General features: G+C 43.2%; 1 protein-coding gene across 1 annotated transcript in view; it reads left to right on the top strand.

The window, feature by feature from the left end:
- Nucleotides 1–7,401: 7,401 nt before the first annotated feature.
- LOC126262744 (dickkopf-related protein 3-like) overlaps nucleotides 7,402–17,880 on the top strand; it is a 171,965-nt gene continuing 161,486 nt past the window's right edge. The window contains exon 1 of the mRNA XM_049959553.1: nucleotides 7,402–7,569. The gene's annotated coding sequence lies outside the window, so the exon portion shown is untranslated. The remainder of the gene's footprint in view (nucleotides 7,570–17,880) is intronic.

Genomic DNA, 17,880 nt, shown 5'->3' with positions numbered 1-17,880 from the left:
GATAGGCACTTGGTGCAGGGAGTGGCAACTGACCCTTAACATAGACAAATGTAATGTATTGCGAATACATAGAAAGAAGGATCCTTTATTGTATAATTATATGATAGCGGAACAAACACTGGTAGCAGTTACTTCTGTAAAATATGTGGGAGTATGCGTACGGAACGATCTGAAGTGGAACGATCATTTAAAATTAATTGTTGGTAAGGCGGGTGCCAGGTTGAGATTCATTGGGAGAGTCCTTAGAAAATGTAGTCCATCAACAAAGGAGGTGGCTTACAAAACACTCGTTCGACCTATACTTGAGTATTGCTCATCAGTGTGGGATCCGTACCAGATCGGGTTGACGGAGGAGATAGAGAAGATCCAAAGAAGAGCGGCGCGTTTCTTCACAGGGTTATTTGGTAAGCGTGATAGCGTTACGGAGATGTTTAGCAAACTCAAGTGGCAGACTCTTCAAGAGAGGCGCTCTGCATCGCGGTTAGCTTGCTGTCCAGGTTTCGTGCGTTTCTGGATGAGGTATCGAATGTATTGCTTCCCCCTACTTATACCTCCCGAGGAGATCACGAATGTAAAATCAGAGAGACTCGAGAGCGCACGGAGGCTTTCCGGCAGTCGTTCTTCCCGCGAACCATACGCGACTGGAACAGAAAAGGGAGGTAATGACAGTGGCACGTAAAGTGCCCTCCGCCACACACCGTTGGGTGGCTTGCGGAGTGTAAATGTAGATGTAGATGTTTTCAGGGAAAAATACGGTCATAATACGACGCAGCATAGTCTATATAACGCCAAGAGTTTGAACAACGTGAAAATCGGAGGATTTCCCCCTTTTCGCCATCGTAGTCCGCAGCGCAGCGAGGGTGCAGCGTAAATGTAACATGGCACCCGGCGAGCCGCGAGACACGATGTGCCAGGCGCCGGCTGCGAGGCTGCAGCATAAACGTGATCTGAGATGGTAAGTGTAGCGCATCGCGCGTGCGCACACTGCAGATTGGCAGACAATATGCAAGCGAGTGCAAGCGCGTGGCATCCGCGTGCTTGTAGATAAGCACGTGACTTAAAGGGGCTGCACACGTTCAGGGTGGATTGACAATACTATCAGTAAACAGAAACAACTCAGACACCATCAATATTAGTGGCAATATTTTCAGTTGGCAACGCGATTTTACAACGTTAAGGCGCAGAACATTCTAAATAAAGCGTGTGACGCAATTATATTAGCTGCAACAGTAGAAAACGACGAAAAAGAAAAGAAAATGGTTAGAAAATGGCTGAAAAAGAGGAGCGATTTTTCGACTTGACTGACTGAAATCGGAATCACGTTCCCGAAAGATTTCGTAAACTACTTTCGGGTCAGTCCTGCATCGTATGAAAAAATATAGAAGAAAGTATGTTATAAGGGATCAGTCGCTTTCGACGAGAGATTAAGAGCTACTTCAATATTTTTGGCGACAGACCGATGCTTGAAGTTCAGCTCTGTAATATCGGCACACACAATTAGTAAAACTGTATGGAAACCTGTGAAGAAATATATGTGCGTGGCAAGGATATGTCCAGACAATTAACGTAAAAGTTTTATGATGATTTGCTGAAACTGATTTACATTCACAGACCTTTTAGTAGTCTTTGCAGATATATGACATATTTTTCGAAGTGGAAGCGTTTTTTCCAATTTGCTATGTAGTTCGCCAACTTATGCTGTGATATCGTAAGCCGTTTCATGGAGAATCCTCAGCTGACTATTCTAAAGTAGAATATACAATAATTAGTCTGGCATAGACCTATTAAAATTGTTTTATGCTAAAAGCCTACCTGGAAAATTGGGTCTGTGGTATGATATGCACAAAGGAGAATTGAAAACGTAACCAGCACATACTAACACTGTGTGGTTCCTTACCGAAGCTCTGTCAACATCTGAATGGAGAATACCATCAGAGCATGAATACTTGGCCTCGCACATCACCTAGGCTTTCTTCCAAATCTTGACAAATTGAGAATATTTTGAGTGTCATCAGTACTGTTTGTCACTATTTCTAGTATCGACAATACATCAATACGCGCCCTCAGACGGTCAATATATTGACCGTCTGAAAATACTGAGCGTGTGAGGGCCCCTTTACGCGTGGCTGTCAAGAAGCGCTCACGCACCTGCGTTATCAGGCCAGATAGCATCGGTCATCTTCGGCAACTTCCGCCAACGTTCGCCAAGCGTATTCAGCCTCGCTCAGCCACACCGCAGCCGCGTGCGGGCCACGCGGATACGCAGCGTACCTGCAGGGCTCTTGTTCCCAGAACTGCGAAAACAAAGCTCAAAGTAATATATGGACAAGAATCATTACGTAAGTGGTAGAGATGTTGCTATTTTCCCACCTCAGTATAATAGAAGAAGACAAAAAGACAAAAAAATTAACGTTCCAGGAACGACGTATAAATCGGAGTGCACCAAAACACGGAAATCAAAGCTTTCCGGTTCTTCCACATACGATGCATATACAGGGTGTTTGGAAATTTGTTTAGAACTAGTAGAGGGGAAGGTGTACAAAATATTTTGAACGAGAACCCCTGTCCGCAAACGCAACGTTTCCGTTCTACAACAGTTTAAATTCAGATGTGTGACGCGTCCACATCAGGGAAAGAGAAGAAATTTCAGTTGCTTTTCCTGGTATGTAGTAGGGCAGAGATGATGATGTATATTACGTCAGACTGTCACCTTATGTCACTTATGGTCTGCCTTGCTGCGAGACCTATTCAATGCCTGTGCGTCTCCGATACAGTCAACATGGTTAGATAAACATTTTCGGAATACAGATACATGCTCCTTGTGTATGGCGAAGATCGAGGTAACGGAAAAGCTGCTAGTTGGCTGTATCACGAACCTTTTCCGCAACGTAGCACGCCGTCGCAGAAGCCTTTTGCCCAAGTGGCGCAAAGGCACCGAGAATCAGGTACCAGGATTGTGTGATCAACGGCAACGCCGCAAGCCCGAATTTGAAGATGATGTACTGACTCGTGTTGAAGAGAACCTATCAACGAGTACTCGAACAATTACGCGTACAATGGGTATTAGTCACAGTATAGTGTGGGATGTTCAGCGTGAACAACAATTCCATCCGTATCTTTTGCTAAGGGTACACGCTATGGCTATGGATCCAGCCGATTTTCGACAACGCGTTACCTACTGCACGTGGTTTCCACACCGCTAAATCGACACACCCCTGATTCCGTGTCGAGTTCTGTTCACAGATGAATGTAAGTTCACAAGGGACTGTGTCTGAATTTGCGAAACACCATGTCTGGGCAGACGAAAACTCCCGTGCCACGTATGTTCAGTGATTTCAGCAGCTGTTTGGTATTAACGTGTGGGAGGGTATTGTGGATGGTTATGTGATTGAACCATACCTCCTTAAACTCGGACTAACTGGTCCTGCATACTTCATCTCCCTACAAAACCTACTGGGCCCGTTCTTGGAAGCTGTGCCACTGAATGTCGGTCAGGAAATTGTCTTTAAGGATGATGGTGCACCATCTCACTTCTCACGTGCGGTTAGGGGGCGTCTCAACAGACGAACAGGCCGAAGTGGTCCAACCGCGTGACCGCCGCGATCGCCGGATTTAACTCCTATGAACTACTTCCTGTGGGGTCGTATGCAAAGTTTAATTTACGACACTAGGGTAGAGACAGAGGAAGATCCACTGGCCCGAGTTTTGGCCGCTGCGCTAGATATTGAAGAGACAGCACGAGACATGGAGAATGTGTACCACAATAAGCTTCTTACAAGGGAACCTCCCCATCGCACCCCCCTCAGATTTAGTTATAAGTTGGCACAGTGGATAGGCCTTGAAAAACTGAACACAGATCAATCGAGAAAACAGGAAGAAGTTGTGTGGAACTATGAAAAAATAAGCAAAATATACAAACTGAGTAGTCCACGCGAAGATATGCAACATCATGGACATTCCGAAACGAGGAGCGCCGTGGTCACGTGGTTAGCGTGAGCAGCTGCGGAACGAGAGGTCCTTGGTTCAAGTCTCCCTTCAACCGAAAAATTTTTCTTTATTTTAGCAAAGTTATGATCCATCCATACGTTCATTGACGTCTCTGTTCACTGTAATAAGTTTAGTGTCTGTGTTTTGCGGCCGCACCGCAAAACCGTGCGATTAGTAGACGAAAGGACGTGCCTCTCAAATGGGAACCGAAAACTTTTGATCGTAAGGTCATAGGTCAACCGATTCCTCCACAGGAAAACACGTCTGATATATTCTATACGACACTGGTGACGGCATGTGCGTCACATGACAGGAATATGTTGTCGACCCACCTAACTTGTACACTTGGCGAATGGGTAAAAAGATTCTTCCACGTTGCCCGATTAGGTTTTCTTGTGGATGTGGTAATTACTCCCAAAAAAGTGATGAAAACATAAGAGTTTGTCACTTAAACTGCAACAGATCAATCCAAAAGTCTCACACTCGCACACTTTTCCCTGTGCTCTGTCAAAACATATGTTTTTTACGTTTTCAAATTTTTCCGTGTGTAGACCGCCAAATCCTGCATATGTCCAAGCAAATCTGAACATGTCCTGGAATTTTGGAGAGCGAAGTTGATTATGTGTGAGTGCCTGAACTTTGATAATTGTCTGAAAATAAAGAATTAAACTTTTTGCTCGAAGGAAGACTTGAACCAAGGACCTTTAGTTCCACAGCTGCTCATGCTAACCATGGGACCACGGCGCTCCTGTTATCTTTCGGTACTTGATGTTGCCTATCTTACGCATGGACAACTCAGTTTGTATATTTTGCTTATTTTTTCATAGTTCCACACAACTTCTTCCTGTTTTCTCGGTTGATCTGTGTTTAGTTTTTCAAGGTCTATCCACTGTGGCAACTTATAACTAAATCTGAGGGGGGTGCGATGGGGAGGTTCCCTTGTTAGGTACAGTGTCCTCAACAGCGTTCGCGGTCGCCATATCGAGCCGCTGTTCTAATGCATCAGTACTGTTCTGTACGTACCGTATGCTTGGTTATTTTTTGTTTTGCGGTGATGTAAACATGTAATGTTTAAGTGTTAATACACGCCAATGGGTTAAGTGATAAATGGATGTTCCGTTATGTTTTCTTCGGGGCTGTTACCTAATAACGGTGCTGCGTCGCACCTAATTCAGTTCCTCAAGCAGAAAAGGATGAGTTCAGCATCTGAACTGAAACCGTCGTAGAACGGAAACTGTACGTTTCCGGACATGGGTTCCTATTCAAAATATTATACACTCACTCCCCTCTACAACTCCTAGAAGTTTGTAACGGGAATTTCTGAACAGTATGTATAAGCGGGAGGGAAACAAAATGTGGAAATCAAAGCTTTTCGGTTCTTCCACAGACGATGCGCATGTTCTGTCATTGTGATACTGTAAGGAAATGACATTTTTAGAAGACCAAGTACACTATGTGATCAAAAGTATCCGGACACCCTCAAAAACATACGTTTTTCATATTAGGTGCATTGTGCTGCCATCTACTGCCAGGTACTCCACATTAGCGACTACAGTAGTCATTAGACATTGTGAGAGAGAAGAATGGGGTGCTATGCGGAACTCACGGACTTCGAACGTGGTCAGGTGATTGGGTGTCACTTGTGTCGTACCCCTGTAAGCGAGATTTCCACACTCTTAAACATCCCTAGGTCCATTGTTTCCGATGTGATAGCGAAGTGTAAACGTGAAGGGACACGTACACGCAAAAGCCTACAGGCCGACCTCGTCTGTTGACTGACAGAGACCGCCGACAGTTGAAGAGGGTCGTAATGTGTAGTAGTCACCCTTATATCCAAGCCTTACATAGGAATTCCAAACTACATCAGGATCCACTGAAAGTACTATGACAGATAGGCGGGAGGCGAGAAAACTTGGATTTCATGGTCGAGTGCCTGCTCATAAGCCACACATCACGCCGGTAAATGCCAAACGAATGGTATAAGGAGCGTAAACATTGGACGATTGAGCAGTGAAAAACGTTGGGTGGAGTGACGGATCACGGTACATAATGCAGCGATCCAATGGCAGGATATGAGTATGGCCAATGACCGGTGAACATCGTCTGCCAGCGTGTGTAGCGCCAACACTAAAATTCGGAGGCGGTGGTGATACAGCGTGATCATGTTTTTCATGGAGGAGGCTTGCACCACTTGTTGTTTCGTGTGGCACTATCACAGCACAGGCGTACAATGATGTTTCAAGCACCTTATTGCTTCCCACTGTTGAAGAGCAATTCGGGGAAGGCGATTGCATCTTTCAACACGATCGAGCACCTGTTCAAAATGCAAGGCCTGTGGCGGAGTGGTTACACGACAATAACATCCCTGTAATGGACTGGCCTGCAGAAAGCCCTGACCTGAATCCTGTAGAACACCTTTGGGGTGTCTCGGAACGCCGACTTCGTGCCAGGCGTCACCGACCGACATCGATACCTCTCCTCAGTGCAGCACTCCGTGAAGAATGGGCTGCCATTCCCAAGAAACCTTCCAGCACCTGGTTGAACGTATGCCTACGAGAGTGGCAGCACTCATAAAGGCTAAGGGTCGGCCAACACCATGTTGAATTGCAGCATTACCGATGCAGGGCGCCACGAACTTGTAAGTCATTTTCAGCCAGGTGTCCGGATACTTTTGAGCACATAGTGTAGAAAAGAGAGGCGGAAATACTAAATCTAAAATCAGGTAATGGTTAAACACTGGAATGGATTATCGCTTAACTTTGTTTTCTTTTTCAATACGAGGGCGAAATGATTCTGACATGTATTTTTACAGAGAGATGGATTCAGAGAGAGTTGACGTATACATCAACTTCTGTGCGTAATAGTTCATTTAGGAGATTTTCATGCGTATATTTATGGCAGTTTCAACCATTCCCTCGATCCAGTGCTTAAGTCAATGCAAGAACAGCCTTGCCTGTGCTGGTAGCCATTCTCACTTGTCTAAAAATACTTAGCGCAGCGGTAAATGGCAAAAGCTACCCCCAAATTCAGATTAAGTTTGACAAACACGGTTTCTACGACCATGCGCTTGTTTGACAACTCTGCGAAAACAAACAACTAGAATTGCCTCTACGATGGCAACTAGCGCAGGTCGTACGTTTCTATTCGTCACGGAAGATAACTTAAATGCTCAATGTCAAGAGGTGAAACTAGGGACAAAGTGCTTCTCTTTCTTTTTTTAGCGTGTTGTCTCTGGTGAGTCATATGGCGGCGTACGTGGGGACAAGTAATGTCAAGCAGTGGCGTCACCGCTGGAGGTCACGCCGCGTGGGCCGCCCGCAGCCGGCCGGCTGGAACGCTGGAGCGCGTTCGCGTCGCCGCCGGCAGGTGGCCGCGTGGTGACGTCACAGGAACGCCTCGCCCAGTTCGCGCGCGGCGGTTTGTGTGCCAACAGCGCGGGCGGCGCAGATCTGCAGACGCGGCCACTGCGGTGTCCACACGGTAGCGAGCGCCCGGCGAGGAGAGAAAGTGCTGCGTCTTTCGGTACCTCGCTTGCAAACAGCCGACCAGGATCCTGTTCTAAGTTGACGCCAACATCATCTGGTGAGTTCCACTTCTCCAGCTGAAGGAAACACCTATTACAGTAGCCGAGTGACGGGTTTGACTGTACGTCAAGAGCCTTTTGTATTTCAACATGATTTAATTATTATAGTTGTAGTAGTAGTAGTAGTAGTAGTAGTAGTGATAGTGATAGTGATAGTAGTAGTTGTTTTTTTGTTGTTGTTGTCGTCGTCGTCCTTGTTGGCTGGTGTTGTTGGCTGTTGTTGTTGTTGTTGTTGTTGTTGTCGTCGTCGTCGTCGTTGTTGGCTGTTGTTTTTGGTTTTGTCGACGTCGTCGTCGTCTTCGGTCAGAACACTGGTCTTATCAGCTCTCCACCCTAGTCTGTCCTGTGCAAGCGTCTTCATCCCTGCATAATGACTGTAGCTTAGATCCATTTGACCCTGCTATAGCCAAGCCTCTGTCATCCTTTTCAATTTTTGCTCCCCACAAGTTCTTCGACCAACAAACTGACGATTCCTTGGTGCTTTAGGGTGTGTTTTACCAACAGATCTATTCAGTACTATATCCTATTCCTGTTTCTTTCGTGCCAGGGACCGCCGTCTGTATCTCACTGCTTTTCCAAACGCTGAAGTAAACGTGTGATTTATCTTGTTTAATTCATTTAAACTAAGTGAAGTGCGTATTTAATGATTTTTCAAACGCAGCATCTGTGACCACTTAAATGCTACTAGCCACTCATAACACGGCGTAAAAAAATCGCATACTACCAATTTATTTTTATTTCTCGTGTGGCGACAGTAGCAAATATTAAGAAATACATACGGTTTACAATTACACCTTTAAGGATTTAGGCACAAAACTAGTATGTTCAAATTCTTTAAGTAAATAATTCAGTACTACTAAATGGAGGAAATTTAAACTATAAAATTAGGCCTGTCAATTACAAAATACATTTAATCATAGTTCAACGTCTACTGAATGAAGCTAGTTGATAGCAGAGGTAGCAGTATCAATAAAGATCACTGAATGGTCCTGCGCACTTTCTCATAGGGCAGTCTCTGACAATACGCTGAACGGCCCCACAATTGCAGGCTGGAGAGTCTTGGAGTCCCCATTTGTGCATCATAGCCTCGCACCTGGCGTGCCCAGTTCTTACCCTGTTCAGTTGTGTCCTCTCACTTCTCTTCAGACCATATCCTGGTAGACTGGCATATGGAACTTTAACACCATGTTGTTTTATTGTTGCAGCATTCCGTCTCTTGCACCACCCTTCTTTGAGGTCAAACTTTTTGTTCTTTCTTCCATTATGCCACAGTGGAGTGCGTGTTCAAGCGGTCTGGAGGAGGGTCATTTAAGACTGTATGAATTGGAAGATCTTGGGGGACGGTCATGGTGATGCAGCTTCCTACATTCTCGATCGGTTGCTTCTTGGCGTCTAAGTGTTCAAGCGGTCTGGAGGAGGGTCATTTAAGACTGTATGAATTGGAAGATCTTGGGGGACGGTCATGGTGATGCAGCTTCCTACATTCTCGATCGGTTGCTTCTTGGCGTCTAAGTTCAGGTGGCGGAATGGTACTGATGATGTGTAGCTTTTAATAATTCTCACTGATTCATTCAAATGGATGTCTGTTTTCCTTTTACGAGCACTGTGTTACCATATTGGGGCACAGGATTTATGTACTAGGCATACTAACATCAGAGCTGCAGTAGAATGGATTCTTCAGCAACCCAGTTTGCAGCAGCCAGTTTCTTCATGTTATTTTGGTTCTTTAGCTTTTGGCTAGTGTTTTCCAGGTGCCTTCTGTACAATAAAGACCGATCGAGTGTGACATCTAGGTATTTAGGCTGGAAATTGTGTGTGAGCCTCTGTTGACAGAAGTTCACATTGAGCTGTTGGTTTGCGATTCTGTTGTTTAAGTGGAACGCGCAGACTTTTATTAGGCTGCATTTCCTTGAGTCTCTAGACTTTGTAATATGTGTTGATACTTTCCAGCCGCGAGGGATTAGCCGAGCGCCAGCCGGTGTGGCCGAGCGGTTCTAGGCGCTACAGTCTGGAGCCGCGCAACCGCTACAGTCGCAGGTTCGAATCCTGCCTCGGGCGTGGATGTGTGTGATGTCCTTAGGTTAGTTAGGTTTAAGTACGTCTAAGTTCTAGGGGACTGATGACCTCAGAAGTTAAGTTCCATAGTGCTCAGAGCCATTTGAACCATTTTTTGATTAGCCGAGCGGTCTAGGGTGCTGCAGTCATGGACTGTGCAGCTGGTTCAAGTACGTTGCGGAGGTTCGAGTTCTCCCTCGGGCATGGATGTGTCTTTGTCCTTAGGATAATTTAGGTTAAGAGGTGTGTAAGCTTAGGGACTGATGACCTTAGCAGTTAAGTCTCATAAGATTTCACACACACATTTTGATACTTTCTAAGCCTATAGACAATATATTTTCTCCTTCCCCGAGTGTACTGGTTTGTATGGCTATGACAAGGTGGTCGACGTAGCAAAACTTTTTGCCAATAATGTCTGGCGCATCACTAGTATACAGGCTGAAGAACAGGGGTGCTAATGAGAATCCTTGGGGAGCCCACTTTTTACGAAAAGTAACTTACTCTGTTTCTGTCCAACGCTAACCTTAAAGTAACGGTTGGTAAGAATATCTCCCTCAAGTATCGACGTTTCTTACTCGGAACATGCTTTCTTAGCTTCAGAAGTAGTATATCTAGCCACACAGTATCATATGCTGCTGACAGATCAACAAAGGCCACTGATGTCTTTAGTTTCTTCGGGAATCCAGTCACAGTGTAGGATTTCTAGGCTAGAACCTGTTCACAGAAGCTGCGCTGGCTTCTGAACCCAGCCTGATATGTTGGAATTATAGTATTTACTATTCCTTGAATTCTGTGAAGGCTAAGTCATTCTAGATATTTGAAGCACACAGTAACTTGAGGGGTCGGCTACTGGCTTTCCAGACTTGAGAACTACTAGTGTGTGCATTGCCGTTTTCTGCTTTTGCTGCTAGCCAACGTAAGTCGCTGTCAACATCCTAAGTATACCCATACCATTTAGCTTTCCTGAAACTCCATCTTGAGTTGTTAGTAGAATTTGTGATAGGTGTATCAAACCCTGTACTGATTTTTGTGGGTGGCCCTGGCTTCTTGGGAAGCTTCTTAGGATTTTTCTAGTACGACTCAAAGGAAGTGTGTTTTCAACAGTGGAGAGAAAGCACAGGTCATAATTGGCACAGGTGTGCCATATAACAGAACGAAAGGTTTCTCCATTATCATGACTGTTTTTATAACCCCAGGTTGTGTGGTGGCTCTTGAAATCACGGCTGAGGCGCAGAGGGTAGCACTCAAGTGGGCCACTGGATATTCGGTGGTTTCCAGACTGAAACAACAGTTAAACCACTCAGTTGCAGAGTGGTTACTTTGATGCCACTGATCGCTTGGCAACTCACTCCCTTAATGTCACGGAGGGTGTTACTTAGGTATATGATGGAGCTAGTGATGGCAAGTATCCTACCGCTTCGTATCCTACAGCCTTATCCTTTGTTATATTATTTTCATTTAGATGGGATTCTTGGAGATCTATGATATCGGTGTTATCATCAATGGCCAGTTTGCTCAGATACTCACATTTGTCTTTTGATAGTCCTTCTACATTTATCTGTGAAATATGGATACTTTGTGCAAAATTCTTCGTCATCCTTGTTTGGTTCTGAGAAGAGCGTTTGCTGCAGTTCGTTTCTTGTGCTGTTGTCTTCAACAGCCATGAGAAATCTTTGATCTAGTATAGCTGCCGATGGTGCAGACTTCTCGCCGTCCTGGCCTTAGCACTACGTTGATGGGTGAACACCATCTCTAGGTTGTCTACACGTCGCACTCTGCATCTGCATGATGACACAAGTAACACAGTCACTAAACGCATTGTAGAATGGTAAACTAAACATGCCAGTTTACGAGTTGTGGTTTGTGTGTGTGTGTGTGTGTGTGTGTGTGTGTGTGTGTGTGTGTGTGTGTGTGTGTGTGTGTGTGAGTATGAGGTTGTGGGTGTGAGTTGAGAGATAGAGAGATTCACTGCGGTCACAATAGGGCGTGACTTTAATGACCACATACAAAGTTATCTCAACGTATGCATGAAAGATAAGTTACAGCCAGAGCTGACGGTGTTACGTCCACAAGGACAAATAAGGCAACTTATCGTTCTAAAGGAACTATACTGTTTTTATATATACGTTTCATCGTCTAGATCAGAGGTAGACAATCTTCTTTTTCCTACAACCCACTCTTGCATCTCTGTTAGAAGTAAAATTTTCCAACCGTCCACTGGTTCCACAATAGTGGTAATCTATAAAGAAGTGAAGTAAGTTCACTTTATAAAATATACAAAACAGAGTTACTGCAAGTTAAAGCATATATTAACAATTACTTATCAAGTACTTCATGTCAAATTTTTATGAAAACCTAACTGAAATGTTTTAAAACCCTTACCGCCAATAGCCCACCATGAAAAGCCGGAACGTCCACAAATGGGCGGTAGGAACCAGACTGACTATCGTTTGTCTAGGTAGACCAGGCTGTGCGAGTAACGTCCCATAGTAGAATCGTGAACTTCCCGACCAAATACCAGGAGGGCTTTATACTGAGCGCAGAACGATTTACTGATGGGAATATTTGAGGCGAGATTGCCAGTTCCGACAGGTGCCTTAAAATTAACAGAAACTTCACAAAAACCTCGATTAGAAAAGTGGAATGGTAATTATTTTGAATATAATTCTCAGAAAACATGCCACAGTTAAAAAATGAAAGCATTGTGGATCGGAAAACACGCCATAGTTACGCCTTTTTGCAAGTACACAATTATTATTTTGCTTCAAAACCCAAACAGGTTTCACCACAATTGTGGCATCTTCAGTGGGTGTTTTTCCATTATTTTTCTGGAATACGTGCATAAAGATTATATTTATAACTTAACCTAAATATGATCTGTATGTACGTATTTCAGAAAATCAAAGAAAAAAGCCACTTGAGAATTCCACAGTTGTAGTGAAACATGTCTGGGTATCAAATCAAAATAATAATTGTGTGCTTGCAAGCGGACATAGCCTTAAGTCTTTTATTATTTTCTGCAAGCACTAGAACTAGGCCCAGAAGTCCACCATGATACAAGTGCATACAGAATTAAATCGACGACTTACTTGCTAAGTGCAGTGACAAAATTCTAGAACTTAATAACAATTCACTGTACGTTCTCCAGATGCACAAAATCCAGTGGATTTTCTGTTATGGGTGTCATTTTAAGATGTTAACTCGTCATCCGAACGCGTTGCAACACACGATCACGCCCAGGTAGTACAATTAACCATCAAAACTTGAGGAAGCATACGCTGTGTTAACTTAGAACACAAACGCCTTACAGGTACGACGCGACACGAACTGTTTACAGGTGCGACACGATGTTCAATCGAGATAAGAATGCGGCTGAGATACTTGTTACGGTAGGAGGAAGGAGTTTGAGGAAGAGAAATGAAGACACCTGTCAGGAAATGATTTTTCTGCATGTAAGTGGAGCATTACCAAAAGCATCAGCCTGAGGATCTCAAAGTGGTGTTGTTACGAAACACTTAACGTAGAGGAAACTACAGAATGTACTGAGATCACTGAATAGCAACATACTTTATATACAGTTTTGATAGTTCTTTTTAGCTAAAGAAAATCGTGTAAATTGTCAGCATGTCGGCATATATTTTAATGAGAAAGTGTACTATAACTTAAAGCTGACTCGTTCCATATCATATCGCGAGCCCCAATTTTGATCAACAGAACATGCAAATAACGACCTATTGATTACGACTTCCACTACTATCTGTCCTCCGATTATTCATGTTTTTTGTTTATATGTCTCTACTGGTAGTTCCTCTCACGCATCTCTATTGTTCGCTGTACAGTGTTAAGTGTTTTGAATTGTTTTCACATTACAAATCCACAATTCATTGCCACTAGTGAAAACTGGCAGTACACATTGGTTGTAAAGTTCCCTTTTCATACATATATCGCTAACTTAGTTTTAGAAACTCTATTTACATTATCAAAAGCTCTTCAGACCAATTTTACTCTTTTGTTTAGCTGTCCTTGCAGTCGTTATTTTAGCTGCCCTAAATGCAAACCTCAACTATTGCATTGTTTACCAAAAGCACTTCAGGCCAGCTTTGTTTTATTGTTTATTTCATTCCTTGTCCATGTACCCATTATCTTGGACTTACGAAAATACAAAAGTCGTTAGGTTTTTAAGTCATCAATCTCTTAACTGGTTTGAAGTGGCACGCCACGAATTCTTCTCCTACGCCAAACTCTTCATCTCAGACAAGCACTTGCAACCTGCATCCTGAATTATAGGTTGTATATGTATAAATCCTTGTCTTCCTTCACAGTTTTTACCCTTTGCATCTCTCTCTAGTACCATGGACGTTATTCTCTTATGTCTTAACACATGTCTTATCACATCCCTTCTACTTGCCAGTGTTTGCAGCAGAGAACCCTCTCATTTCTTATCAGCCCACCTAATTTTCAACATCCTTCTACAGCAATGGTTCCCAACCTTTGAGTAATCATCTTCCAAGGGCTGAAATGGAATTTTCTGAGGGGTAAAAAGAAAAGGGTTTGATTGCATTTCACTCACGAAATTAAATTGTTTTCGTAAGACTGTGGTACTGATTACATAGGTTACCAATGACTACATTTTTTCCTCAATTACATGCACTGACGTGTGACACAATGTGGTGGGTACGCTTTTGAAACAACTGGATGAACATCATCTTCCCCAAATCCATCCATTCACTAGATACATAGTTCTTACTTTGTACCATGCACCTAAGAGAGTAAAATTCATACACACATTGTGGGAACTGCCTACCACTCGGAGAAGGCATTGTCATGATACATACACTATATATTTTATTGTGTGTGTGTGTGTGTGTGTGTGTGTGTGTGTGTGTGTGTGTGTGTGTGTGTGTGATGAAAAATGCCTTGCAGGCTGTTCCAGCTATGGACCAGAAATTGCTTCATTATTCACCTAGATAACTGACAGAGGTTCTAGGCGTTACAGTCTGGAACCGCGCGACCGCTACGGTCGCAGGTTCGAATCCCGCCTCGGGCTTGGATGTGTGTGATGTCCTTAGGTTAGTTAGGTTTAAGTAGTTCTAAGCTCTAGGGGACTGATGACCTCAGATGTTAAGCCCCATAGTGCTCAGAGCCATTTTTTTTTTTTTTAACTGACAGCACAGGATCACAGGAACTATATTCTGGACACTGAACTGCTGTAGGGCCTACACACTGTCATTATTAGTAGGAGTAGTCGGGCACAAAGGACTGGTAACTTGAAGTTTTTCAGTTCCTGCCAGTCCAGCAGCCAAGTGATTTATAAACAAGGTCTAAGTATAGTGCACACATTTAAATTTTGCTGAGTTGAAATGGGGCAGGAGGGTGTGCGTGAAGCAAGTACCGCTATGAAGAGAGTGGTGCAGGGGAAACACGTTTCATAACAAGTGCCTTCTCTTAAAGTGGAAAGCTGGCTTTCTTTCCCGAGAAGTAGTTGTAAGTAGCATTCGCGATGCACTGAGAGTCGCTACCTCAGTCTGTTAAAAAAGATTGTTAGCAAAGAACAGTACCAATTGTCACTTTGACACATTCTTTCGTGGTTTAATAATACACCTGCAAGAACTAAATGTCATTTATCCTTCGTAATTTGGAAAATAAAAATGTTCAAAGAATATTCTTTTTCATTCTAAAGTTTAGTTAGGCGCAAATGTTGTTGACGGTGTGGGAGGGATAGAGGTACTAGCTCATATCTGATTGTACTCAGTGGTAGTGAATGTAAAATGTGTATTTTAAGCGACATTCTACACCACATGTTCTTATAGTTGTCCAACAGATCATTCACATTGGTAACATACTTTCGGTCTTTTCTGTTACCCAAAAAGACCTTCACAATTGCCTTAAAAGAAGACCAAGCAGCTAATTGGATATCTGTGAGTTTGGTATCAAAGGTTCGACATTTCAGCAATTTTCTTATTTGTGGTCCAACAAATGTACCCTCTCTCAGCTCCGCCTCAATTAATTTGGGAAACTTTTCTTTTAAGTGATTGAAGCCCTCACCTTCTTTATCCAGGGCATTTACAAAGTTGTTGATAAGGCCCAACTTGATATGAAGGCGAGGTTCAGTGGGTTATTGTTCACATGTACGTTTCCAGGAACATATACTTCCTTGTAGGCCATTCCTTGATTGTATAGTGGTTCTTGGTGTCACGGCTGTCCCAAAGGCGCAGAAGGCAGCGGTATTTCGTGAATCCAGCCAGTAAACCTGTAAGGAGTGCAACAACTTTTAAATCACAGCAAAGCTCCCATTCATAATACTTATATTTGATTAGCTCTAGCAGTAAAGCCATCGTTTCATAAGTTTCTTTCATGTCTACTGCGTAAGCCAAAGGTACCAAAGGCAATGCATTGCATTTATACAATAGTACTGCTTCCAAGCTGGTTTTACTGGAGTCAAGAAATAGTCGCCATTACTGTGGATTATGTTTTACACCTAGCTGCGTCATCACACCATTGACATATCTACATACACACATTGAATTCTGCATATCGAAATACTGAGCGAAGGAAGCACCTCTTGAGTTGAAAACAGGAAATTTATGTCCCAGGACCTAGAAGGTTCCGTTGCTGCAGTCTCGACCCCAAGATTTCAGCTTGCTGTTTCGAAAGATTTAGATCGCGAACGGAATCGTCAATTCCTTTTGATTACAGAGGCGAAGCGCCATGATATTGAGGGCAGTGCTCTTCTACATGTTCAATACTTTCTGATTCACTTGACATGGTATCTGGTTCCGTGGCTTTCAAGTTAAAGGCAGGAACAGGCAACCCCTCATCATGGGGCACAGACAGATGCACTGAACATACATTTGGATACTTTATTTTATGTCTAGTTTTACTTGAATGTCCCGAAATATTTGTAAGACAGAAGTAATAGTCTGAATAATGGTCTTTAGGCTCACACCACACCATCAGAACAGCGAATGGCAGGGCTCGGCGCTTTCCTTTCAACCACTGGGTTAAGGTTGTAGTACAAGTTATGCAGGCAATATGAGGTGCAAAACTTTTATCTTGATCACCAACAGGACAATCAAAATATAATTTATATGCCTTCTTGACCAAATCAGAGACTGGTTTTCATTGGGCTTTTGGAGAGAATTTCCCACACACATAGCAAAAGTTGTCGGGGAGGGTTAGACAGCAACGAGATTTACTAGTTGCCATTTTTCTTAGTGTAAGTTTTAAACACAAAAAGTTTGCACTATCTTTCACAGGAAACACTCACTGAGGATCTCTTTCACACCACTAGATTACCACACCAACCATTTACTGAAGAGCAAATCAAAAAACAAGCAATTAAACATCAAAACAGAAAGGGAAATACTGAATATGAAAAATAAAAAAACTTCAAAATTCAAACGTGCTAGAATATTTTGAAAGGTATATTCGGATTCTACACACCAAAATACACGTTAGTTGATTTATCACATCCCAGATGCAAAATGGCTGTTGACTCGTGTTTTCAGTCTTTCCCTACAGCTTACTCCTATTTTTCTCAGAATTTCAACCTCTTGCAACATTTCAGGCTGTCAAATGCTTTTTACAGGCCTAAAAATCCTATGAACGTGTCTAATTTCTCTTAATTCTTCCTTCCATTTTCAATCTCAACATCAGAATTGCCTCTCTGGTGCTCTTACCTCTTCAAAAGCCAAACTGATCACCTAACAGATCTACTTTTTCCCTTTCTTCTGCTTCTACAATATTGTATTATCAAATTTCTAGTTGGTATGATGAATGGCAGCCAGGTATGATGAATGGCATCCAGTTCCAAACGTAGAAAAAGTGAGATGAGTAGGAAAAACAATCCCACAATGTTCGAATACAAGACTAGCAGTGTGCTGCTTGACACAGTCACGTATATTAAATATCTAGGCGTAACTCTGCAAAGCGATGTCAAATGGAACGAGCCCGTAAGGGTTGCAGGCGAATAGTCGCCTTCGGTGTATTGGGAGAATTTTAGGAAAATGTGGTTAATTTGTAAAGGAGACGGCATATAGAGTACTGGTGCGACCCATTCTCGAGTACTGCTCGGATGTTTGGGATCCCCACCAGGCCGGAGTGAAGGAAGACGTCGAAGCAATTCGGACTGCTAGATTGTTTACCGATAGGTCCGAACAACACGCAAGTATTATAGAGGTGTTTCGAGAACACAAACGGGAATCCCTGGAGGGAAGGCGATGTTCTTTTCGAGAAACACTGTTGAGAAAATTCGA

The sequence above is a fragment of the Schistocerca nitens genome, chromosome 6 (assembly GCF_023898315.1).
Source record: "Schistocerca nitens isolate TAMUIC-IGC-003100 chromosome 6, iqSchNite1.1, whole genome shotgun sequence".
In the NCBI taxonomy this organism is placed as follows: domain Eukaryota; kingdom Metazoa; phylum Arthropoda; class Insecta; order Orthoptera; family Acrididae; genus Schistocerca; species Schistocerca nitens.
Note: the sequence above shows the minus strand (reverse complement) of the source record. Positions and strands in the feature narration are given on the sequence as shown.